Raw genomic sequence first — 25,715 nt, forward strand, 5'->3', positions numbered from 1 at the left:
CGCAGTCACTACCTGTCCTAAGTAGATGTATTCCCTTACCACTTCCAGTGGCTCGCTACCTATCGTAAACTGCTGTTCTCTTCCGAGACTGTTAAACATTACTTTAGTTTTCTGCAGATTAATTTTTAGACTTACCCTTCTGCTTTGCCTCTCCAGGTCAGTGAGCATGCATTGCAATTGGTCCCCTGAGTTACTTGCAAGGCAATATCATCAGCGAATCGCAAGTTACTCCATTAACTCTTGTCCCCAATTCTTCCCAATCCAGGTCTCTGAATACCTCCTGCAAACACGCTGTGAATAGCATTGGAGAGATCGTATCTCCCTCCCTGACAACTTTCTTTATTGGGATTTTGTTGCTTTCTCTATGGAAGACTACGGTGGCTGTAGAGCCGCTATCGATATCGTTTAGAATTTTTACATACGGCTCGTCTACACCCTGATTCCTAATGCCTCCATGACTGCTGAGGTTTCGACTGAATCAAACGCTTTCTCGTAATCGATAAAAGCTATATATAAGGTTTAGTAATATTCTGCACATTTCTATATCACGTGATTGATAGTGTGAATGTGGTCTATTGTTGAGTAGCCTTTACGGAATCCTGCCGGGTCCTTTGGTTGGCAGAAATCTAATGTGTTCCCGATTCTATTTACGATTACCTTAGTAAATACCTTGTAGGAAGCGGTGGAAGGCGACCGCTAATGGATTAAATAATTAGCTCAAGTACATGAAGAAAAGGGTACGTAAAGAACATGAATATAATTCGTAAAATAGCGTCTTCAAAACTATCTGCTTTCTTTACGGTAAGCGCAGTTTTCAGGGTGAACGTGCTTCCATCGTTTGAGTGCTCTGTAGATAATCCTCGCATCTCTGCCGTTTTCTTTCCTACTTAAGCAGGTATACACAGCTAATTCGTCAAGGATTTCAAAATCTGGATGGTGGCACGAGAGTAATAGCACTGAAAGTTAAACACCGCTCTGATTCAACGGATATTGAATACTGCGTTAAGAATGATATGGTGGATCTTGTCTTGCTGTAGTGGCCTAATAGTCAATCTGTGCGCCGTCATCGCGCAAATGTAGGCCTCTTGTGCAATGTTTGCTGCGTGGAGCGCATTTTGTAGATGTCATTGGTAGCACACTCTACCTCCATTTGATGGCGCTGCAGCAACTTCTATTGGCTCTGTTGCAGGATCAGTACAACTTTCAGTACAGTAACAGATAACCTGTGCCTGCCTTTCTCAGCAAGACTTATTTAGGCAAGACTTTAAAAGAAGCAAAGAAAAAAAGTACCATCTAAAGAAAGGCAGTTAGATATAAATTAAAGCAAGCAATTACGATAATAATCGCTTTATCTTTTGTTTTCATCGAGCAGTGGAAGTGACAAAATGAAAATAATGCAGAAAAGGATAAGGTAGACTGGATTATCTCCAAAAAAAAGGCGTTGTGTATCTTTAGAGCCAAAGACCGGTTGGTCGTCTGTCAATTTCTCTATGCGAGTTTAATGAGTGACAAAAACGAACAGAGCGAAAGAGAGATGGCGAGAGGCGTACAATACAGGAGCAGTGAAAATTTCTAATTAGGATAAATAAAAAGATTAGCGGTCAATGAAAAAAAAAGACGTCGGACGATTACGATACCCTCTAGTGCGAAATTTGAGCGCAGCTTGATACGTGTTTTCATTTCACAATATATTGATGCAAGGAATTTGAAACCGAAATCACCCAACCGACTAGCAGTGGGCCAGTGTCGTCAGTGCAATCGCAGAGGGGGGGGGGGCGATATGGGAACGTTGGCATGGTGAGCGCCGTCCAAGCCAGCTGTGGAAGACGACGACGACGAACGCGCGAGCAGCGGCAGGAGCACGTTCCGCGGTAACGCCGATGCTCCACCCAGGAAAGGGTTCTAAGAGTGGCACTCTAAAAAAGTGCGGTCACATGCATTTCTACAGGAGCCATTACTGGTATTTGACATTCTTGAAAGCTGCTCGATTATATTCGGAACGCGATAAAGACAACCAACAAGAATGAGTGTAGACTTCGCTGCTGATTTTATTGAAGCAAAACGCCACAAAATATATACAGACAGCCCCTCCCCGATAGACCACTCTGATCATTCTTCGAATAGAGCAAGGGTGAAATTGCAAAGTAGTGCGACAAAATTAGGGCATGGAAGTGCTATGCACGTATTCAAATTCTTTGTCTATTAGGGATATTGATGGTCAGCTGACGAGCGTGCCTGAAAGTTTTCTTATGTGAGCGCTTCAAGAATTCCGCTATTTCTTTTTTTTTCTATTATTCTCAACGAAATTCCGTTTCCTCGATGACAGGCTGGCACCCGCGTTTTCGGCAGCGCTTATAAATATGCGAATAGGACGCAGTTCAGGCGCCCTCAGCTTCTTAGTTGAATGACAAAAAACAGCGCGAGAAAAACAGGGTAAAAGAGACCAAACCGAACAAGCGCACACATCGACCACCTTGGACGATGTACGTTTTTCAACAATTCAGTGGCCACTCTACTACCTTGTTTTCATTTTACCAAAGATGAAATGGTCGTCGACGTATGTCGTTATCTTTCCAGTCACGCCCTGCAAGTCGAGCCTGAAAATTCATCTCGACAAACCTTCTGTCCCTTGTCTCCTCAAAGGAATAAAAAAAAATCCACAGACAATTAGGATACTCCTTACTGCGAAATTCGAGTACATCTCTATGCGTATTTTCATTCCTTGCTCAGTATTTTGCATTGTGTTGTATACGTAATTGGTTTATATTAGAAAGAGAACGCTGTGAGTAGCACAGAATATGTAAGCGTGACTCAACGAGGACATAGAAACAGACACACAGAGGCAGCGCTGTCTGTGTGTGTCTGCTTCTTTCTACGGCTTTGTTCAGCCGCACTTACACATCCTATTATAGATTCAAATCAACTAGCCCGCCAACGTGTTTTAACTAAATTAACAAGGATGGTGTCATGCGCGCACAGGTAAACATAAACACATCTCGCTCGATGAGTGCAGAAACTCGCTGTCAAAATGCTGGAGTGAGGAATCATGGCGGCAGCTGCGAGCCAATTGACCACCGTGCATCTGTCGCTTCAACGCGAACAAAATGTTGAAAGCACAACACATACAAAGCTATCGGTACTACGCGCACTCTGTAAACATCGCAGATCGCTTTGAAGATGAGGCCCGTGTGGGCGCGCGCTTCGGCCACGTCGTAGACCGGTTTCAAGACACACGAGTGCCGACAACGCGTCTCTACGGCATCCCCCAAAGGCGTGTAATACGGCGTACGCGATTCGCATGGCCAACGCCCTAGTAGACGCGGCGGTTATGTCCATTCCGCATGGACCGGCGGGCGAAGAGGACATCGAGGTACCGTAGCAGCCGCCGGAGAACACCCCTCCTCTCTCGCCTCGCTCCCCTGCCTCGCGCGCCACAGGAGAGGGCATGCATCCGGGCCGCGTTCCTTGTTCGCGGACGCGAAATTCAACTACGTTCGCTGGCTGAGCCTCACACGCTTTCACTAATACGGAACCTCACGGCGACGGCAACGGCGACGCCAGCAATGCGCCTGAAGTGTCCATATAATTATTATCGCAAGAAAAATCATTGTGCAGGAGGCTGCTCAGCCGACTCTTAACACTACGCCGAGCTTCATTTACTTGTCATAATTATTTAGTTTACCATGGAGTTGTAACCGTTTCGGAATTCCTGTCTGCCTTCAATACATAGGCGTTTTGAGAGAAGCAAGGTTACAAAAAGAAAGTCGCAGTTGCGTTTGAAAGGCGAAGCACCGATTTCGAGAGAAAATTAGTAGATAGCTGTACCAAGTAAATATAACAGTTTTATCGACCGTATAAACTTGTGAACATTCGCTTACTTGCTATATTAACAATGATAGTATATGTAAGCATGACTCAACGAAGACGGAGAAAGAAACAGACACGCAGAGATAGCGCTGTTTTTGCGTTTCTGCTTCTTTCACCGTCCGTCTTTGTTCAGTCCCGCTTACACATTCTTTACCCATACCACTTCCCCGGTCTGACGCAGCCAGTAGACTTCGAGTGCTTGCACAGGAGATCCCGCTCTCTCTATGGTGCACACCAAGCAGCCAGACCAACCGGAGCAATCGTCAATACGACCTGCCTTCTTTGATACATCTCTGTATGCCAACTGGACTCCGCCGAAGAGAGGCCACGCTGCCTTATCACTTATGGCTAGGGGTGGCCTTCACGAAATGTTACTCATTTCGCATGGGGATGGCCGACAACGCTCTTTGCAATGTATGTCTTTGCGAGGAGACGCTAGAACACATTCTGTGCGACTGTCCTGAATATAATGTTCAGAGACAGTCCCTGGCGTCCGTTCTAGCGCACCTTAACAATAGACCATTGTCAGTTGCAGCTATTTTCACATATCGCCGACAGAAGACATCGCAGCTGAAGGCGACGAAGGGACTACTTCGGTTTTTGAAAGAGACGGACTTGGACAAGCGGCTGTGACAGTGATATCACGTACCACGCAAGAGTGACGGACTGTAACTGACGATGTGTGTGCTGTTATGTGCTCTCTCTCTCTCCTCACCATGTTTAATCCCCCCATCCCGCTCCCATGTGTAGGGTAGAAAACCGGTTAAGCTAAACTGGTTAACCTCCCTGCCTTTTCTTGTACACTTTTTCCTTCGTTCCTTACCCATTCTATCATGAATTCAAACCAACTATCCCGTCATCGTTCTTTAACTAAATTAACCAGCACGCTTTCACGCACGCACAGGAAAACATGAACACATCTCGCTCTATGTCAGCGGAAACCGTCTGTGAAAACGCTGGAGTTAGCAATCGTGGTAGCAGCCGCCACCCAATTGACCTCCGTTCATCTGCCGCTTCAGCATGAACGAAACGTTGAAAGCACAGCGCATATGATGCTACCGGCACTACGCGCACTCTGCAAATATTGCAGATCGCTATGAAAATGAGGCCCGCGCGAGCGCGTACTTAGGCCACGTCGCCGAGTGCTTTCAAGACACACGAGCGCCGGCAACGCGCCCCTATGGCATCCACCTAAGGCGTCTACTACGGCGTGGGCGATTCGCGTGGCCAACGCCGTAGTAGACGCCGCAATGTCTCCAGTCTGAACGGAGCGGCGGGCGAGGAGGACATCGAAACATCCTGCCTGCCGCCGAAGAAGAACGCCCCTCCTCCCTCGCCTGACCCCCATTGCCTCGCGCGCCACAGAGGAAGGCACGCATCCGGGCCGCGTTCCTTGCTCGTGGTGGTAGTACAAAATTTATTTACTGAAGGCCAAAAAATGAAAAGAAAAATAAGATTTCACCGTTCCGTGGGTGGCCTTCAGGCTGCCGGTCACGGCTACCAGATCATGCCTGGCGGCCACTTCCGCTGCCCAGATCGTTAGCCGTAGCTGGACATCCGGCTCCGAGTTTGCCAAAGCAGCCTCCCACAGCTGCGGACTAGATACATGTCAAGAGGCAGGGGTGGGGGGGGCTAGTGTTTCGGGCGTAAATAGAGAATATGAGCATAGTCTGCTCATGGGTGTCTGCAGAGCGTGCATTCGGGTGAGAAGGCACCGGGGTGAACAAAGGCAAGTCGGGCAGGAGAGAGGAAAGTGTGGGCCTGTAAACGGCGTCACGTGCTCTGTTGGAGCTTAGACAGGGATTTGTGAGCGGGAGGGAGGGACAGCCGAGAGTTGCGGTAATGAAGGGTGATGTCATGGAAAGTGAGGAGGGAGTCATGCGTGTCCATCCCGCAGTGGAGGGGGCAAGTTCGGTCTGTCCTCTCGCGAGCGATGGGATTTGCCGCCTCGTTGCCAGGGTGCGCCGCGTGAGCCGGAACCCAGAGGAGTTGGATACGACGAGAAGGGGGAGGGTGCACGCGAGATTGAACCGCGTTCGCCAGCTGAGCCTCACACACTTTACTCATACGGAACCTCACGGTGGTGGCGACGCCAACGGCGAAGGCGACGGCAGAAATGCGCCTGGAGTGTCCATATATTTCCGCAATAAAAAGGAATGTAACTCATGCTTTACCCAAATTATCTCAAAATAAATTTTATGACGTTTGATTGCTCAGACAACTACATAACCGTGGGGATGTTTATCGCAGCCGCGATCATGGCTAATTATCAGCCGCGAATATTGTACAAATAACGTGCTGCTGCCGCTACGCCATTCCAGCAGAATCACAAAGCCGCTATGAAATGGACTGCCCTATGTTTTCGGGATGCCTCTTTATTCCACAAACAGGTTTATGCAGCAACCATCACCATGTCACGGCGTAAAAGAAAAGAATGAGACAAAAAAAAAATACGCCATTGTCTCGCATATGCAGAGATATAGGAAGCCTGACTGGACAGGTTTTCGTTTGCGCACTTCAGAAAGATACACATAAAATACGCAGTCTCTTATGAGCAAGTTCTATGTAATTTGTATCTGTAGTCTGCAGGATGACCTATTTGCAAACAAGCTCTTTGAGAACTGTCAACTTCGGTCATTGCAAATTAGCACTAAAACATGCAGAAACAGCCAAGTGAAAATATATAAAACAGGAAAACAACCCCCTAAACATATAGAAATCCAGGTTCAAGGCATTTTTGCTACTTCACTTGAGGGTCCTGAATATAACGAATTTTCACGTAAATGTCTGACGAAGCGCATAAGATGGGCTCACACCTAATGTCATGCTCATGCAATGTCCTGTCATCACCCCATCACCCCTGAGTGAGTTAACAAGCAAGTTTGTTCGAAAAAACGTCACATCAAATTAATTGATTATTTACTAATTAATTAAAAGCTACAGTTGTCTAACGTATTGCAAACACCTTCAGAACCGAACAACTCATCAAACAGGCATAGTTTTGAGCGTTATGCACTCTTAAAGAAGCCACGCGTAAAATGTGCCGAATACACGAGAATGCACAGCCCGTATTCATGAAGGCCATCACAGGGGTTCGCAGCCAAGGTAGCCTTCATCAGTATAACTTGTGCCATCACTACTCGTTGTGCCCTCTCCGAGGTTCGCCACCACTGGGTCCATACGGTCAACAACGTCATCAATGATGCGATCCACTTCATCTAGTCTTCTTCATCTGGAACGTGATGTACGTACTTCTTCCACTTATCAGCACTCACTTTCTTCATCCCGTTCTACACAAGCGGTTTCACGTCTTGCGTCTTAAATGCCTTGTTTTCCCTGGCCATGAAACCTTTGATGTCATCCCATGCGAGCTCTATCGAATTCAGTTGGCAGTGATAGGGTGGCAAGCGCAAAACGAGGTAATTTGATGCTGCAGCGATACCGACCACTCGGTATCGGTGTCCACCCCTGTTAGAGTTTTCAACAAGCTTGATGAGCTCAGCCTTTACCATTTCCTGGCCATAGACAAAAGCATTTGCAGAAAGCCACTCCTCTATTTTCTTTTTAGGGCTGCTAATTTGAGGCACCTTAGCACGTTTCGCGGAGTGATAAGCGCATTGTCCATAACTATAACCCTTCCAGGTGGCAGAAGATGCAGCAATTTCTGAGTGAACCACTTCTTGTAGGGCTCTCTATTCATTTCCTCGTGATACTTCCCTGAGCTTTTCTTTGCGCGAAATACTTCCCCTGAGCCTTCAACAAAGTCATTTTAATTTCCGCACTGGGTAACAATTAGCCTTCCGCCTTTTCCACTGAGGTTTTAGAGGCTTTCAAAAGCCCAGATCGACGCGCTTTCTGTACGCTATCTACGGTTTCGTCGACCCACATTTTACTGTTATATAGCATATATAGTGATTCGGAGGAAGGACAAACTGACACTATTTTCTGCCACCCGTGAGGGAGCACGGCTGAGCATCAGGGGGGAGGGGGAGAGAGGGACAAAAAGAGAAGTAAGGAAGGGAAGAAAGCAGGTTGTGGGAAGGGTCAGCTGTCGCAACGTCTCATGGCAGGACACCGCAAGGAGCAGGTGAGCGGGGCATGGGCTACAAGGCGGCAAGTCCGGCCGCAGCAGCAAACTCGAGGAAGGCCTGCAGAGCTGCGATCGGGGATAGATGGGGGAAGGGAAGGTCTTGTACGGTGTTGGCTGGAAGGCCGAGGCGGTGGTATGCGGCTGTCGTCTCCTGTAGTTGAGAGGCTAGTCCTCGACAATGGCATAGGATGTGCTCCAGGGTCTCAGGGGAGCCGCGCCTCCTACAGGCAGGTGATGCGCTTCTCCTTACGCTGAATTTCCGGGCGGCAGGACAGATGCTGCCTGTCCTGAGGCGCAGGAGGAGTACCTGTTCTCCTCTTGTGAGTCCCTTCTCGGGGAGGGGCTGGGGTGGCCTACCAGTAGCCACTCGCGCGTCCGGGTGGGCTGTGGTCAGCAGTTTCAGCAGCAGGTGCCGTGTATAGTCCGATGTGGCTACCGCAGTGGCTACCGCAACGGGAGCATTGTGGGCTGCTTTGGCTGCAGCATCCGCCTTTTAATTTCCAGCTATCCCTACGTGTGAGGGCAGCCAGTAGAGCGATACGGGGTTGCCACTCCTCTGAAAAGCAAAGAGCTTAGCTAGGAGCAGGCTGACGGTGACTCCAGCTCAATCGGGTTCGAGTAGTCCTTGAAGAGCCGGGTGAGAGTCTGAGAAGATGGCGACGGGCACTTGCGGTGGATGCTCCGCAAGGAAGTCAGCTGCCAGGTGGAGGCAAGCCAGCTCTGCTGCTGTGGAGTTCGCAGCAAACGGGATCGGCCAGCAGGGGTACTGCTCTGCAAACCTATCTCAGCCTGCTGCAGTTGTTTCGATCGACCCGTGGGGGTGGCGTCCTTCAGAGAACCGGCGACGACGACAGTGCTAACCAACCATGCACGTCCTTCGGAAGACTGGAGACCACAGCAGCGTTAATCCACCATGCGCTTCCTTCTGCTAAGTTTCTGCTAAGGGCAGATGACCTTGATAATGAGCCATTAAAAGGTTCCTCCTTAAAATTTATGCTGGATTCTTCCCGACACTGATTGCGAAGCGAGTCTAAGACGTTTAAAGCTAACGTCATCGCCTCTTTCGCGAAACGAGACGCGACTTCTTCGGCGGACGCCATGTTAGCTAATGATGGCGCATTATACTGGGCAGGAAGAGTACGCATTCCTACGCTTCGTCTTTTTTGCGTTCGCTTCCTTCGTTCGTGTAACTGCGTCCAAAAAAAAGCTTTCAGTACTTTCTGAACAATAGGCTCGAATCAGTGCTGAACCCGTGGAATGATTTCCGGCATACTTGCAACATAATATTCGAATGTGCAAGGTACTACTTATTCAATAACCTTGGCAAAAAGTAAAAAAAAAAACTAATGGCAGTATTAAAGCCAAGAAGCTTAAATTATCAAGATGAAGCCCTACTGGTAGGTCTTAAATTACATTAATACGCACAACGATACCTAATGTAGTGATTAGACCAAGGAACAGAACGTGCAAAGAGCGCATTATTTGGACTACGCCGGGACACCGCCGCCGCGCGCTTCGTAGATTCCATCCTGCTGTAACCAACTTTCGAGATGGAGTATATTAACGCATCTGTGCTGAAAGGGTCTGGTGTGGTTTCTGGCTGGTTTCTTGTGTTTTAATAAGCCGCTATGTTTTGTATTTGTGTAATTGCTCATAATGAGGATTATGTATTAGCTTTAGAGCGCAGCTCTTAGGCTCCCGTTCCTGGGTTGAGCGTCGGCGTCCCTCGGTGTAACCGCGCGAACGCGCTCGTGCCACTGCTCGTGCGTTCGCTGTCGTCTTATCCCACAGCTGGCTCCGCACATATGATATACCTGAGATAGACCCTCACTTACTGCATCTCTGGGAGGCACGCAGAGGACTAACAAAAAGAATGAAGCGACAGTCACAGAACCGGAAGCTAAAAGTACGCATTGCAGAAATCACCCGCAAAGCGGAGAACTACGCAACGCAACTAGCTACGTCCAATTGGGAACGCTTCTGTGATTCCCTTAATGGCACACTGAGTACCGCAAAAACTTGGCGCATACTAAGAGCAATTATGGAACCAACCAAAACCAAGAACGAGGGCTGTAAAGCGGTGGAACGGCTAATCCATACGTACCCAGGGACGGAACAAGAACTCAAAGAAGAATTATATAACAAGTGCTTCGGAACAGACCCATCTCCCGCACCCTGTGAGAGGAAATACGGGGGAGCGCCTCACCCTGAACTCCATGAACCCATCTCCATCGAAGAAGTTAGAGCTGCCATAGCGAAAATGACCCGAAACACAGCGGCAGGCAAAGACCGGATAACTAACTCCATGATTAGAAACCTAAGCGATGAGGCTTTACAGGCATATACTACCTTTATTAATGAACATTGGCAACAGGGTACTATTCCAAGGGAGTGGAAGCACGCTCAAATAGTTTTAATTCCCAAGCCTGGCAAGAAATTAGCAATTAGTAACCTTCGACCAATCTCCCTAACTTCCTGTCTGGGGAAACTATTTGAAAGAATTGTGAATTCTAGATTACAAAACTACTTAGAGGACAATGAAATCATTCCTGACACTATGTTTGGATTCAGACCCAAGCTCTCAACTCAAGACATCCTCCTACAGTTGAAGGAAGAAGTCCTAACAAATATACCAAGATCAAGCGAACACGTTGTCATGGCCATCGACATAAAGGGCGCTTTTGATAACGTAAGCCATCAAGGAATACTCGATGGCCTGGCTGAAACAAACTGCGGAGAGCGGATATACAACTATGTTCGCAGCTTTTTAAACCAACGAACCGCTGAGATTAAATTTGGCGCAGTAGAAATGAAGACCTTCAAGGCACCCAACAAGGGCACTCCCCAGGGCGCAGTGATCTCGCCAACGCTATTTAACGTGGCGATGATAGGCCTTGCAAGGAAACTACAAGCCATCCCGGGTATCCAGCACGCCCTATATGCGGATGATATTACAGTCTGGTGTGTCACCGGGTCGCTACGTGAAAAAGAAGAACGATTACAAGCAGCTGCCTGTGAAATCGAGACATACGTGCGAGCCAGAGGGCTGCAATGCGCGTCAGAGAAATCTGAGATTATACGAGTCTGGAGAGGGAAAGGGAATCGTAACGTCCGGACGGACCCTGCCCTTAAACTGGAAATCAGACTTGGCAATGATGCAATACCTGAGAAGACCACAATCCGGGTACTGGGCATGTGGCTACAATCAAATCAACATTGCCAACACGGGCTTAACCTCATCAAGACGGCAACACAACAAGTCTCAGGAATGATAAAGCGGGTAGCCACTAAAAGGACGGGGATGAAGGAATCAGACACCCTTCACCTAATCAGAAGTCTGGTGGTTAGCCGCTTCATTTACAGCTTGCCGTATTACGAGCTAACGAAAACAGAGAGGGATGCGATCAATTCGTACTTACGCAAAGCATACAAGATCGCCCTACAAATTCCGCAATGCGCCTCAACCGAAAAACTCATGTCTCTTGGAATTCATAATACATTCGAAGAACTGGAAGAAGCTCAACTGATAACTCAAAGAAACAGACTCGCACAAACGACCACGGGTAGGAAACTCCTTGGCAGACTCGGGTATCACGAGTTCCTAGAAAAACACAACCAGGCTAAACCCATCCCCACAATAATCAGAAACAGCATCAAAGTGGCGCCAATACCCAGAAATATGGACCCAACTCTACATGCAGGCAGAAGAGAAGCCAGAGCTGCATACATTGAGAAAACGCACGGCGACAAACCAAACTCCCGCTTCGTGGGCGCGGCAAGATACCCAGGCAGGCAGAAAAGGACGGTAGCTGCTGTGACTGACTATTTGGGCAGAGAAATCATTAGCGCCTCCACTCGCAATACCAATATCGTGGAAGCAGAAGAAATCGTAATAGCCCTTGCTATCAAAGCGACGGAACCAAACCAACAACAAATAACCATCCTATCAGACTCTCAAGCGGCATGCAGAAGCTACCTCAGGGGACGAGTATGCACCGCAGCCTATAGGATTCTACGAGATATAAAACCCCGAGCCAGATTTGACCTTATATGGGTACCCAGTCATGAGGGAATCAAGGGAAACGAAGAGGCTGACAGAGTAGCTCGTGCGCGTGCTACACACCACGGGTGCTCACAGGACACCTCTGAAGACCTGATCCCGATTGACCAGAACTACTCTGCAATTTTAAACTACCACAGAGGAACTAGAATGAAACTACCACCCCCAGATAAAAACCTCAGTAAGGAAGAACAGGTTATATGGAGACAGCTGCAAACGTATACATATAACAACCTGCACATTCTCCATAAAATTCACCCTGAAAGATATGCGGACACATGCCCATGGTGCGGAGCCACGCCAACCTTAGACCACATCTCATGGGCATGCACGGCATATACACAAAAGACAAACACAGAAATTACGGATCATACACAATGGGAGGCGGCGCTGTCCAGCTCACAGGAAGAGGTCCAAAGGGCCATCATCCGACAAGCGAAACGGCGTGCGGAAGCCAGTGGGGCCCTTGTCTAGGGACTCCAACCATTGAGCGTTTTATTCTTCAATAAAGTTGTTCTATCTATCCGCAGCCGCTCATCATGCCAGCGTTCCCATACTGGCCGTCCCACTGCGAGGGCGCTGACGGCACTGGCTCACTGTCAGTTGGTGCGGTGGTTTCGGTTTTAAACTCCTTCATTGACAGTCTCCACAAATTTTTGCCATTTGTGTGCAGGGTTAGCAAGGAATATTTATTTATTTATTTATTTAGTTATTTGTTTGTTTGTTTGTTTGTTTATTTATTTAAATACCTTCAGGGCCCATAGGGCGGTACAGAATGGAGTGGGAACAATAAATAGGAAATGAAAAACGCAAAGCAAATATTAGGTAACATATTCAAGCGCATTTTAAAAGTCACTGGGGTCTGTAATAGATACAATGGAGGTGGGCAAGCGGTTCCAACTATAGCAAGCTTGAGGGATGAAAGAATGAAAGTGTTGGTTAGTGTGACAACGAGGAACAAGCACTTTATAGCGATGATCAACATGAGGTGATATAAATGAAGGGTGGGAAAGTAATTCTTGAGTAAGACGAGTGTTACGGTAGTAAATCTGATGAAATAAGGAGAGACGTGCTATTTTCCTGCATAAGGAAAGGGATGGCAGCTGCAACGCTGTTTTCATAGATGAAACACTGGAAAGACGGGAGTAGTTGGAAAAATTAAGCGCCTGCTACGATTGTGCACAGCTTCTAGGTGACTAATAAGACTTTTAATCCCACACAGCTGACGCATATTCTAGTTTCGAACGAACAAAAGTTTTATAAAGAAGGAGTTTAAGAGAAGAAGTGGCCATTGAAAAATTACTGCGCAGGTACCCAAGCATGCGGTTACCACTACCGACAATATAATTATTGTGTGGTTGCCGAGATGTGGTTGCCGACAAATAATGTGGACCCCTAAGTATTTGTAAGTAGTCACTTTTTCCAGAGCGAACCATTTATGTTATACTCACGGGCGTTAGTGGAAAGATTACGAGAAATTTTCATTAGTTTGGGCTTCGTTGCGTTAAGTTTCATTTTTCATGTGTTACACCGATCAGAAATATTGTTAAGGTCAGTCTGTAGTAACGATGTGTCATTATACGAGGAAATCCTGCGATATACAATCGTCTGCAAAAAGTCTAATAGAAGAATTAGCGCAATCAGGTAAATTGTTTACGTAAATTAGAAGAAGACGGGGCCCCAGGATAGAACCTTGGGGCACCCCTGAAAGGACAGGACACAGAGAAGAATCGCAGTCATTTGCAGTTACAAATTTCTGTCGGTTTAACAAAAGGTTTTTTTTTTATCCAAGCAAGAATATTAGAGTTAAGATTTAGTTTACTCAGCTTAAGAAAAAGTAGTTCATGGCAGACAAGGTCGAAATCCTTAGAGCAATCTAAGAATACACAATCAGTATAACATCCCAAGTATAGAGCTACTAATAGGTCATTAGTAAATGAAATTAATTGCGTTCCACAGGAAAATGTCTTCTTTAAACCATGCTGATGAGATGTGAAAAAGGAATTAGCTTCAAGAAAGTTAACCAGATAAGAATAAATGACACGTTCAAAAATCTTACGAGGGACACTGTTCAATGATATTGGCCTATAATTTAGCGCAGAATGAGTGTAACTAGACTTAAAAAACGGCACTACTTTACCCACCTTCCAATCACAGGGCAACACACTAGAATTTAGAGTCTGAGAGAAAAGCTCGTACAAAAAAATGGACGAGTAAGCAACCGTACTTTTCAGAAACTTTGCGTTTACACCATCGACGCCGCATGGCGACGAAACCTTTAAATTGTTAATAAGGCGAACGATACCATGATAATCAATTACTACAGGATCCATTGTAGGAAAGCTCGCGCCACAAAATTCTGGCAGGCGCTCAGCACGTTCACCTAAAAATGTTTTTCTACAATACTTCCTCGAATACGTAACAACATTGCGAAAAAGAAACGGTAACGCCACTGTCGTCAGTTATTGACAGTACGTTTTCGCGTGCACCCTTAACAGTGCAGAACTTTTGGGGGTCATCTTTTAACGAATCAGATAAAGTAGTGCCAAGGAAAGTGTGCTTAGCGTCCTTAATCACATTCTTATATTTGCGGGTGATCTGTTGATATGCGTTCCAGTCACGGTGACCCTTCCTTAACTTTTTTTTTCGGAAAAACCGTCTTTTTTTTTTTCTGATTCTGAAGGCCCCGTAAGGACGCATTAAACCAAGGTGACCTTCGTTTTCCACGGATGACTCGCAGCGGTACATATTTGCTTGTTACACAGTTAACTGTCTAACAATTTCTTTTTAATTTTAATTAAGTTAATTAAGTTAATTTTTAAACGTTGACCAGTTTTCTTCGACAGTGCGCTCATAAAAGCTGGCATGCAGCCTTCCAAGAAGGCTGCTATTTGACTATTGATAACTGAAAAATCAGCTATCTTCTAATCTCTGATGGATTTTGGCCCACTGGTGCGGTGCTTAACAGCTGATTTAATTGAAAAGTTAATAACGCAGTGGTCGCTCAGTCCTAGTAAAAAAAAAACGAGTGAATGCACGAGATGAGGAGCTGTTGTTAGAATACGATCAAGTGCGTTAGCGCTGGACAAAGTAGTTGTCGTTGGAGCAGTGAATAATTGAGTGAAGTTGAAATCGCAGCATAACTTCGCGATGGTGGCACTTTCACTTGAGGACCCTTTCAGAACAGTAAAAGGACCGAACCAATCAATGTTAGGGAAATGTAAGTCACCTAAAATAAACATAGGTGCTTGAAGGAACCGAACGATAATAGCATGCAAAGCATCCTGTACATCAGAAGAAAAATTATGCCCAGCGTCACGTGGCCGATAGCAAACGCAAAAAAAATATATATTACAGTGGTTTCTGCGCACGCATGTGCAAACAATTTCTAAAGGTGACTCAGTCGGAACATGATAGGAGACAGGGTGATCAGAAACAGCTATCAGAACGCCTCCTCCTGATCTAGAGCCCCGATCAAAGCGGTAAAACTTCAACGCCTTTTTACACTCAAATATTTTGCTATCACGCACTTTGGAAGATAACCATGTCTCCCTAACTACGACGACATCAGCACTACACCTGTCAGTTAGATCAAAGAGGTTATCACGCTTGTTCACAACACTGCGAACATTCGAAAAAAGAAAATTAACATCACTAGATTAACTATTTGGCCTAGTTGACAGGTATGGCAAACGAGTGCTACTTGAAGCAAGTGTCAACACGTCATGGCTCTGGGCAGCAGGTGAACCACTATTCAAAGGTACATCAAATACGTTATCGGTTGATGCCACATACAAGTAGCACTTCTTCAAAAACAACCTATTGTGGCGAATAGAATACCGTTATCGGGTGTTTTTTTTTTTTTTTGCAAATTCCAGCAGCCTTTTGTAGCAAGGCAGTGTAGCAAGGCAGAAATACTCATTAATACTAATACCGGTTTGTTTTAATTTCTTGCGTGCTGAAAAAATTGCCTCTTTCATCTTAGCGCTTAAAAACTTCACAATAATTTGGCGTTACTAATTTGCCGCGCATTTATCTACCCTATGTGAACGAACAATTGCTTCATCAGACAGCTGTAGGCTTAAGATATGCACGATAGGAGCTCACGTACGCTTTTTTCTGCATCAGCCAATGACTCAGCAGAGCCCAAACATTAAGCTTAAGGTAAATTAAACATTCTGCTAACCCAAATTACTTCCATTTCACTTCTGAATTCTTTGTATAGTTACACAGCACCACATTGATGAAGGCTTTGCCGTGTTTTACGTGACGCTCGACATGGGGCATGTCGGTAGCAACCTCGAAATAGGTTTTTTTTTTCTTTCTTCAAACGCCCGCGGTGAGTAAATAACTTGTACATGCCATTCGAACTGATGATTCAATCCTTCTTATTAAGAAACGTAGCATGACTGACTTTACAATATTCAAGTATTTAGTTACTCTGTAATTATAATGACTCATCATAAAATGCACAAGAAGTATTCTACCACCTTTATCTGCTTTCAATGGAGTCTCAAGCATCCTGTCATAAAATTATCTGTTTCACACATGTATGCACAGTCGATCATAATTCGTGACCGAAGAGAATAAATTATTTGTCTCAATATATCACGAAATGAAAACTCGTATATACCCGTGCTGAAATTTCACTTTAGGGAGTATCGTACTTGTCGGATAATTTCTTTCGTATGTAGGACAAACGGCATCGCTAACAACTATTTTAGAAGATATTGATTTAGTTTTTCGCGCGCAGTGTAAACACGCGTAATTTCTAATGGAGGCCCCAAGGCGTCCCTTCAACACGCGAGATGGTGATTGAGATAAGGCAATAGCCATTAACGCATCGTGGTGGTTCAATACATTAGAACTTCATGCTTCAGGAAACTTTCAAGCATAACGCAATATCTTGCTATAAAGAGTTTTATTTTCTTGGTCTTGTGAAACTCTGATGATAAATTCGTGCCTTCCCACATGGTGACACGCGTTCTACTCAAGATCGCTCATGGGTACACGTGACACAACTCTGTGGGGTAGACAGTGAAACTGGATTGCTTATAGTGTCGCTACTGTGCACGAATATAACGTGGTGAACCTTAAAAGGCCACAAAAAGATTTCATGTCCTTACCTGCGCTATTATCACAACGCTTATTTCTCTTGTAGCTGCAAAAAAAAATAACACATATGACAAACCGACCGGGCAGCAAGATCATTTGAAGCCATGCCATCGGTCATGAAGTCGTAAGGGGCCCCGTTTCGCGCAAAGCAATATATCTTCGTTCTTTTTCTCACATGAAAATGAAAGTATTGCACGATGTTTCGATCCGAAAGCTGCGTTCACTCCGGGCATGCATTCATCACACTTTATTATAGTTGAATAAAAAAATAATGTTCTACAGGGGCACTGTGCGGCAGGCGTGCTTGCTGCCTGATATTGCATGAGAAATCACAGACAGCGAACAAGTTCCAGCCAACCATAAACCATCGCACCGGCTTTGCATATTGAGTTTTCGGTTGAAGTACACGTGCAATAGAATGTCGCGGGAACTCAGGCATGCGCGTTTACTAGTGAAATAAAACACGAGTGATCTTCCCAAGGCATCGTTCTATCTCACTGCGCACCGTCGCATCCCTATAGCGGATAAAAAAAGAAGAAATAGAAAAAAAGGTGCGCATAAAAAGCCACCTAGCAGCGTTTCATACGATATCCAGTTCTACATAGCTCTGTAAGAAAAAGCAATCAGGCGTTCAAGCATTTCATTCTGCTTGCGTCGTTCTTCCGCGACTCGGCATATAATTTCACAGTTGGCTCAATTTCTTTTCTCATTCTCTAATCTTGTAAAGCCGACGCGCAGCGTCTCATTGCACGGTAGATGTATATTATATTGTCAGCATAAAAGACAAGTGAGGCTTTATTCCACGGCGACTGATATCATTGTAGCATAAAGAGAAAGGCAAACATTGCCAGTTGGAGCGGGGAGATATTTTGGCGAATCACAAAATGGCACTGCTGTAGCGTCATGCCGCCACACCCTGCGCAGAAATTTTACGGAAATGCTTTGTTTTCACGCATGCCGCTGCGAAAATCGAGCGCATATGAAAAGCCACGTACTTGAAAGGCCCGCTCTCTTGAAGTTGTGTTCCTGTGCTTCGACAATCATGCATTTGTCGATGTAGCATGCTGGAATCTCTGTCTTTCACATAAAGTCATACGGTGGATGTAACGCGTAAAAATGCAAACCTTTGCGTTTATTTTTGTTCTTGCTTTCTGATGTTACAACACCTTTGGAATTGCGTGACTGCTCTTCCTAAATTTTTGGAAGCTCCCGAACTTGGGCCAGTTAGCTAGCCCAAATGTCTTAATTTTCAAGCACATTATGCTATTGTATAATAGCCTTCTTTCTTAAAATGTGTCCATTGCCTGCTCCCATTGGCTATAAATATTTATAAGTGGCTAAAAAAGACCGACAGGTAGTTTAAGCGAGGGAAACGCTGAGTGATGGTCGTGAATAATAAATTGTTTCTCAGCTTATTTATTGCACGATGGCCAGATTACTTCATAAATTTTACCGCGAAAAAATGCACACCCGTGTAAGAAAGTTGGAAAAAGCAATAAAAAAAGAAATTAAGTGACATCAATAAAAACAAATTACTTATAACAGAAAGGCAGCGTTTCAAAAGGTCATCGACGCTGTCCAGGCTCACCGCGGATCGAACTTATTTGCAAGAAAACAAACTCAGGTGCAATTCGCTGCATACACTTGAGTGTTGCAGAACTTAATCCACTGAAGGATGGACGCCCGCCTCAACAAACACCAGCCAGAACTTCAAGGAGTCACTGCTTCAAGTTCTAAAATTTAACGGTAGTGTTATAATATGCGATAAAAGGTTTTTCATTCTTTCATAGCTGACCATCGTCATTTTGTCCATTTTAACTTATGGCGCAAACTGGCGTGAACGATGCAACATGTTTACCATGAGCTCATAGACCCAGTAGTAAATAGAGGACGTGTATTAGACGCAATTTGCGACACATGCACAAAATCAATCAGAGCGAATTGTTATTGCATATTGTGTTCAGCTGTCATGGGGACGCATACCGTAATGCTGCCAACAATCCCTAAACTTCGCGTACACTCGGCGAACGATAGATGGCGCCGTAAGGGGGGCCGGGGGAAAGGGGTAAAGGGGGGAGGAGGAGAGATAGACTAGGCACTCGTATTTAGAACGAAATCGAAGCAAAAAGAGCATATAAGGGAGGTGGCCCATATTACAGATCTCGGAATCGCTATGAAAAGCATTCTTCTCGAAGAAGACGTACATAAGAACGGGCACCGGGCCATGACGAAGTACCCCACCAAGCGCAATATTGTGAGAAGCGCGCGCACGAAGGAGGGGGGGGGGGGGCAAGGGCAAGGGTTGGCCTGGTACGCGATTTGTTTTCGGGAAGATTTAATTGCGGCATTCGTAAAACACGCAATAATCGGTTCCTGCCTTGACCGTACGATTTGGCGTAGTTTCTCTGTGCGATAGAGAATAACGAAGCAGCAACGTTGACTTGGAAAACATAGCAGGCCATTGTGTGCGTTCGTTGTAGAACAGGACACTCTGGCAAAAAAAAAGGAAAAAGAACAACGTTCTTTTGCTATGACCATGTGTCCGCGCGTGTGGTGTCAGCCTTCGCCTTCACCATTGCGAATTGTTGCATATTGAGAGGGCGAGTATAGCGTGTTGGGTAATAGGCAGAAGCTGGACAAAATAAACCGTTCTCTGCTAAGCATATTGCGACATGCAATCGAATCAGCCTTGAATAATAAATTTAAAGTAGTGACCAGTGGGTGGCTGTTCTATAATCTACGTTTCACTTTAGGAATATCGATTTCTCCATAATGCGTTACACTGCGTATTTGACTATATGTGAGCGTGCATGACTATGTATTCTTGTATGTGACTATACATTCATATATGAGTATATGAGGGTTCAATGTCCGCTTCTGCTGCCGGAAGTTGTAGGATCAAAACCACACTGCCACCGGTTACCGACCGGTTATCGAAAGGGGTGCAGGCGTCGTCGGACCCGGCACTCGGCCTCCTTTCTTAGACGTGAATTGTCCTTGTTAAGGAGCACACGCCACGCAAATCCCGTCGAACCCTGCGGGCACAACAAAACAAATAAACTTGCTTTTTAAGTGCTTTGCAAACAATCACGTTGGCAGGAGTCACATACCGTTTATTAGATCACTTATATAGTCAGGTTGAAATTTGGGCAAGGAAATTTCATTACTGAACCTTAAAAAATACACATCAGGAGCCCCCCGATAGACATTATGCCGCCAGACTCAAGAAAAGCTTCCGGCATGAATGTGAATAAAAACCGCGTAATTATCTGTAATAACAAAAAGCTCAACTGCTATAGCCTACTACACAAGTAAAAAAAAATATTTCGTTACATAGTTTTGCTTTCTGTCATTCTTGGAAGATATACAGTAGTAATTCCATGGGAAGGAATCATCCGAACATCCCGGTATTGTCCTCCGCACCAGTCTGTCATGAAACCGCACAGAAATCCGACGTTGATGTGATGGATCTTGTGAATCCTTGTAGTCGTTTAATGAGCAAGTTGGGTTGCTCTCAGGTTATCGGTCCAAAAGGGCGACAGCCCTTTTGGCTGAGGTAAAAGTTAGCCGTTAGGAATGGGATCTCTGCAGCGAGTCGGATTTACTACCGGCATGTAGCACGCCCCCAAGCCTACTTGAGCTGTTTTTCTGACTGTACTTTGGGACTCTCCTGTGCTGAACTCTTAAAGCATGTGTCATTGCAGTCTGTCTACTTTAACTGTCTGTTTGTTACCAAGTATGCTGTAGTATTTTCTGCTGCTGACCCATGTCATATTGCTGATAACATATAAATAAATATGCGTCTCTTTACTTTCAGGCTTTAAGGTTTTCTCTAGTTTCAGGCAGCCACAAAGCGGCACGATTGTTAAGCTTTGGGGACCACACCTGATTTGTATCTTTTCTCTTAATCAACTTTTTTTGGAGGAGCCTGCTGTCGTTAATGGTCAATCGCACTCGGGCAAATGACAAGCCAACCTATAAAGCTGTGTCGCATAGAAGTTACAAGAAGAACAAAAAAAACTTCCAGTCAACGGAAGACGATTAAGAAGACCACGCCCTTTTGAAAGAACACAGCGTCGCTGGGAGCGATGGGCTTATTACCGCTTTTCCGAGAGTCTTTACCACATGACCACAATGGACACCATGAATTCTAAGAAGTAGTGCCTTGATGGTCCGTATCATCTCCCGAAAGGACACTGCTGAGTGAAAACCAAATAATTGAAAAGGGCTCTTCCAGCTCAGTGTGCGTAATTACTCTATTCTCTTCTCCCGGAAGGTCAATTTTCTGTCTAATTTCCATAAGAACATGCCAAGACATAAAACATTGCGAGGTGCTCAAGAAATAATACAAATGAAATATCGTCTGTACTGCTTCGCATAGCTTTGTTCTCACATTGAACTAGTTGGTGTTTCCAAAAGGGATTCCTGCCCACGAAAGCGTCATTTACGATAGCTTGCTGTTATTGCTTATGAGAAGGAGCACAATAGATTTAATCTAGGTACTTTATCGAAAGCCGCATAAAGGTGGCCTCTCATTTATATGTCAATTTAGTTATTGTTGATCATAAACTGATTTTGTTCCTCTCTCATAAAAAATAACTAGGGTCAATGAAATAAAAAGATCTACTCACAGAAAATCACTTATCACAGACACAATCTATCGTGGCTGCAACAAAGTTCCTGCTCAAAGTATCAGTATGCATATAATAACTTCACTCTCTCTCTTTTACTTGCTAAGCTCAGCCAGGAAACTTGCGATGCGCGAACGAGAACACTCTGAGAAAGAATACGCTCTTGCTGACTTCTTCCATTGAATCTCTATAAACTTCTGTCAAACTAAACCGGTCCTTTATGAGCTTTCGTACATATCGGAGCAGACTGCCGGTTAGTTCGTTTTTTTGCGTGTGGGTCTACTGGAGTAAACAACTGTGCTATCACGTTTTTTTATCTTTATACGTGGTCCCCTCCCACGCACCCTTTATTTCCTTCATACAATCAGTACGTAATGCAATCTTCAGTAGATCTTGCTTAAGGCCACTCTTATAGCGTTTTTTTTTCTTCTATTAGCATGCCAATGTGAATTCTCTCTTTTGGATCTATTGCTAATCTTCTGTTGACATTCACAACATATTGTGACTAGAACTTTGACTACATACCTCGCTATATTCTTTTTAATACTTTCGTGTTATTTCTACGTTGTTAGTCGTGTTCAAGTAATGTTTGAGTTTTAGCCAACATTAAATTATAATTTGTTTGTTTTTATCATGGGGTAGCGTTTGCCGACGGCGGGTACGCACTGTAGGAGTCGACGGGCTCGCGAAGCAGCTCATGAACCTTTTTTTTTTACATCCTTCCCCGACGAAGCATAAACGAAAGTAAAGCCTATTTCAATTCACTTTTGTCTTTTGGGGGGCAATTGTATAGGTCTAGCCATTTCTTATATTGTCTAAGCTATGCTGGCCATGGTGTGTTCTCACAGGTGACGCCCAACTACAGAAGTGAAAACAATTTTGATCTCGGTGGTTGCATCGCTGCACGCCCGCGATGTTTTATTTCTTTATTTTTTATTTTATTATTTTTTTTTTTGCTGTGGTGGTGTCGCGCACATTTTCGGCAAGCTAATGACCTACATCAGGTAAGACCCAGCGGTTACCGTGCAGAAATAGAGACCAATATGTATGCAACGACAATATTTAGAAATATGAACTTTGTTTTCAAGGCGAGCTTTGCCAGCTCAATAATAATATTGTGCTCCCACTGGTGACACTGAAATTTGCAGTACGCTTAAAACGAAGCACCCGTCGCTCAGACACCTCCAGAACGTTTTTTTCATAAGAAAGCTAATGACGAGAAACATATCCGGAAGAATTCCGGTTATGTTGATACTCTCTTGTGGAGGCGAATGCACGTACCAGTACTGTGGCAACCCAGAACGCTGAACCAATAGTGCGCCGAGCCTCATGATATCAAGATTATTCCGATACAAAACCTCAGGGCGCCGTTCTTGTGAAGCCTGGTGGAAATTACTTTAATAATGGACGGCGCAAACATCCAATGCAATACGAACGATGAAGAAGAAGCGTAAATGATTACGGTAAAAAAAAATATGTTTTTTCTCAGTTTCTAGCAACTAGACTACAATACATATGATTCACTAAATATGCGAAAGCGAAAATCGTTTGTCTAGACTTTTGCAATATTGGAAACGACGATTGCTTGGGAGGCAGGAGGACGTATTACACTTTCCGAAAAAGTTTATAATAATATTAATAATAACACTAATAATTCTCGTGAATCCTATGTTTGGTGAGAGCAAGTGAAAAACTAAGGTTTTTCGTTTATACTTAAATGTTTTCGCCTCTCATTTGCCACGCCCCTGTAGCTGCATGCTCCTCGCTCAATGCTTGCTCTGGCACCCCTTTTGTGCACTTAGTTTCCTTATCTACACGTGGCTGCTTTCGTTGCCGGATTCTTTCACTTCTTGGTAGCTCTACGCTTCTTCATTACGCATTCTGGTCCCATTTTATTAGCTTTACCGGTTTTTAAACTCTTGCAGCCGGCTCGTTGTTGCTGGTGTTGTTGTTGCCTCAAAACGTGGCTCCTACCCACAAGGGGTATTGTCATACTGGATCGATTCAAAAGTACACCCCCACAAAAATACTAAAAGGCCTAAAGGCAAACCTTCATGATGATTTGTTCAGTTCTCCGTAGCCAACTTTTTCAATCTTCCATGGTCGACTCCTTCACTTCTTGCCTCTTGTTCTGCTTGTGTATCCGGGAACCTAATCCGCAGCGCATGCCCATTCTTGGCCATATTCTTGAAATATTGGCCGAGAACGTTCACGTACCCACTGCCTAAGGCCCAACTGCACGTATCAGTGACCCGAGTTTTCTATTCGAGCACGTGCCCCATGGCTGATGCTCAGTGGCCCATGTTGTATACTCTGCGAAACAGCAGCAACCAGCAACTAGCACCTACCAAGTAGAAATGAGAGGCGCAGAAAGCATCGCTCGAGAAAAGAGACAGGATGCTCTTTTTGGTAACGAGTTATTATTTTACGCCGCCAAGAGCGAGTGGACTTTCACCATGTACAATATTAATGCGTTCTTCTTTAAGGCGGCCTCCGGAACAGAAGTTAGGAGTACGCGCACGGTTTTTTGAATTATTAAGTGCACTCGAAAGTAAAGTTGGTGCAACCACAATTTGTGGAGGGGGGGCGACAGAAAGTGCGAGGGGAAAATAAGAGGACAGCGAAAACAATGCGCATCCGGCTTGTTCAAGTGGAAGTAGAAGTAAATAATTGTGAGTTGAATTTTTTACGAAGCCACAGCTACACCGTGAGATTGCTTCACATACCTCGATTACAATGTCATGAGAGTATATAGAGTGTCGCCGAGAGGCGCAGTTATTGCAACGTTAAATTTTAAACACCATCCTGTGTGCCGGACGATGTGGTCGAAGTGGTTAGGCAAAGTGTTCCTGAAACGTCGTTTCTGTTTCTTTCCTGAGCCTCTTTCGCGATCAATATGTAATGCCTGAACGTTGCAGCTCATTCTTGGTGTCGCTTGCTGATTGACCATCTGGGCCAAGTTACACTTCGGTGACACACAGAGGATATAGCACGAATTTTCTGTAGTATCAAAATAAAAAGAAGAAATTAACAAGTTTTTCAAAGTGAAGGCAGAAATGAAACAGTCAATCTTCGTCGCAAATAAGAAAACATTCAGGAAAGTAATCAGCTCGTACCAAATGAACAACACAGGTGTCCGCACACTTTTGGAGAGGCTTATATGAGACTATGTGGTGTTATGCATGGGAATGGGAGTCACTAATTTTAATACACTCCTTAGAAAAAAGCATCAGTTGTTGCTGATGGTGTGCTATTTCCTAAGCAAAAAAAAGTGTCTGCATGTGCGACGGTCATTCTAACTGGCAAGATGATAGCGACTCTTCGACTTTTATCAACAATCACAGTAGTAGTATATTATACCACTGACACCCACACCGAGAACGGCATGCGCAAAGGAACCGAACTTGATTACCCTGGTAAACAAAGACTTTGTTTTCTGGACGGCATTTTTCTGTGTTTAAATATGGATGGTAAAATTTACACTTGGTTTGCAGGGTGTTGCGTATTTTTATTTGGTGAGCATGGACGCCACTTTGCCTATTTATTTTCATTGTAGTACTGTAGTGCATGTAGAAGCAGATGTATATAATGTATAGGGTGTTTCACGTAACTTGTGCCAATGATTTATTAAGAGTGGTTAGCCGCTCTTGAATGAAACCAACGGCATATGGTTTGCCGCCATGTGGTGCTCTTTAGAGCACTTCGTATATTCGGCCTAATTAGTTAATTAACTAACATAAATTATGCAAAATTCACTTTAGGACAAAGTGTTTTTCGTTGCGTTGTAGATGGGGTTCAGAAACGACCGATCCAATTTTTTGTTGCAATATACGGACTGGGTGATGATTTCTTCCGGTGTTAAAAAAAAACCGCTAGCTCTAAAAGCCAAGCGACTGCACTCGTGTGCTATCGTACTGCAGCGCTCTCACTCGCGGTTCGTGCGAAAGAACCG

The sequence above is a fragment of the Dermacentor variabilis genome, chromosome 4 (genome assembly GCF_050947875.1).
Source record: "Dermacentor variabilis isolate Ectoservices chromosome 4, ASM5094787v1, whole genome shotgun sequence".
NCBI lineage: Eukaryota > Metazoa > Arthropoda > Arachnida > Ixodida > Ixodidae > Dermacentor > Dermacentor variabilis.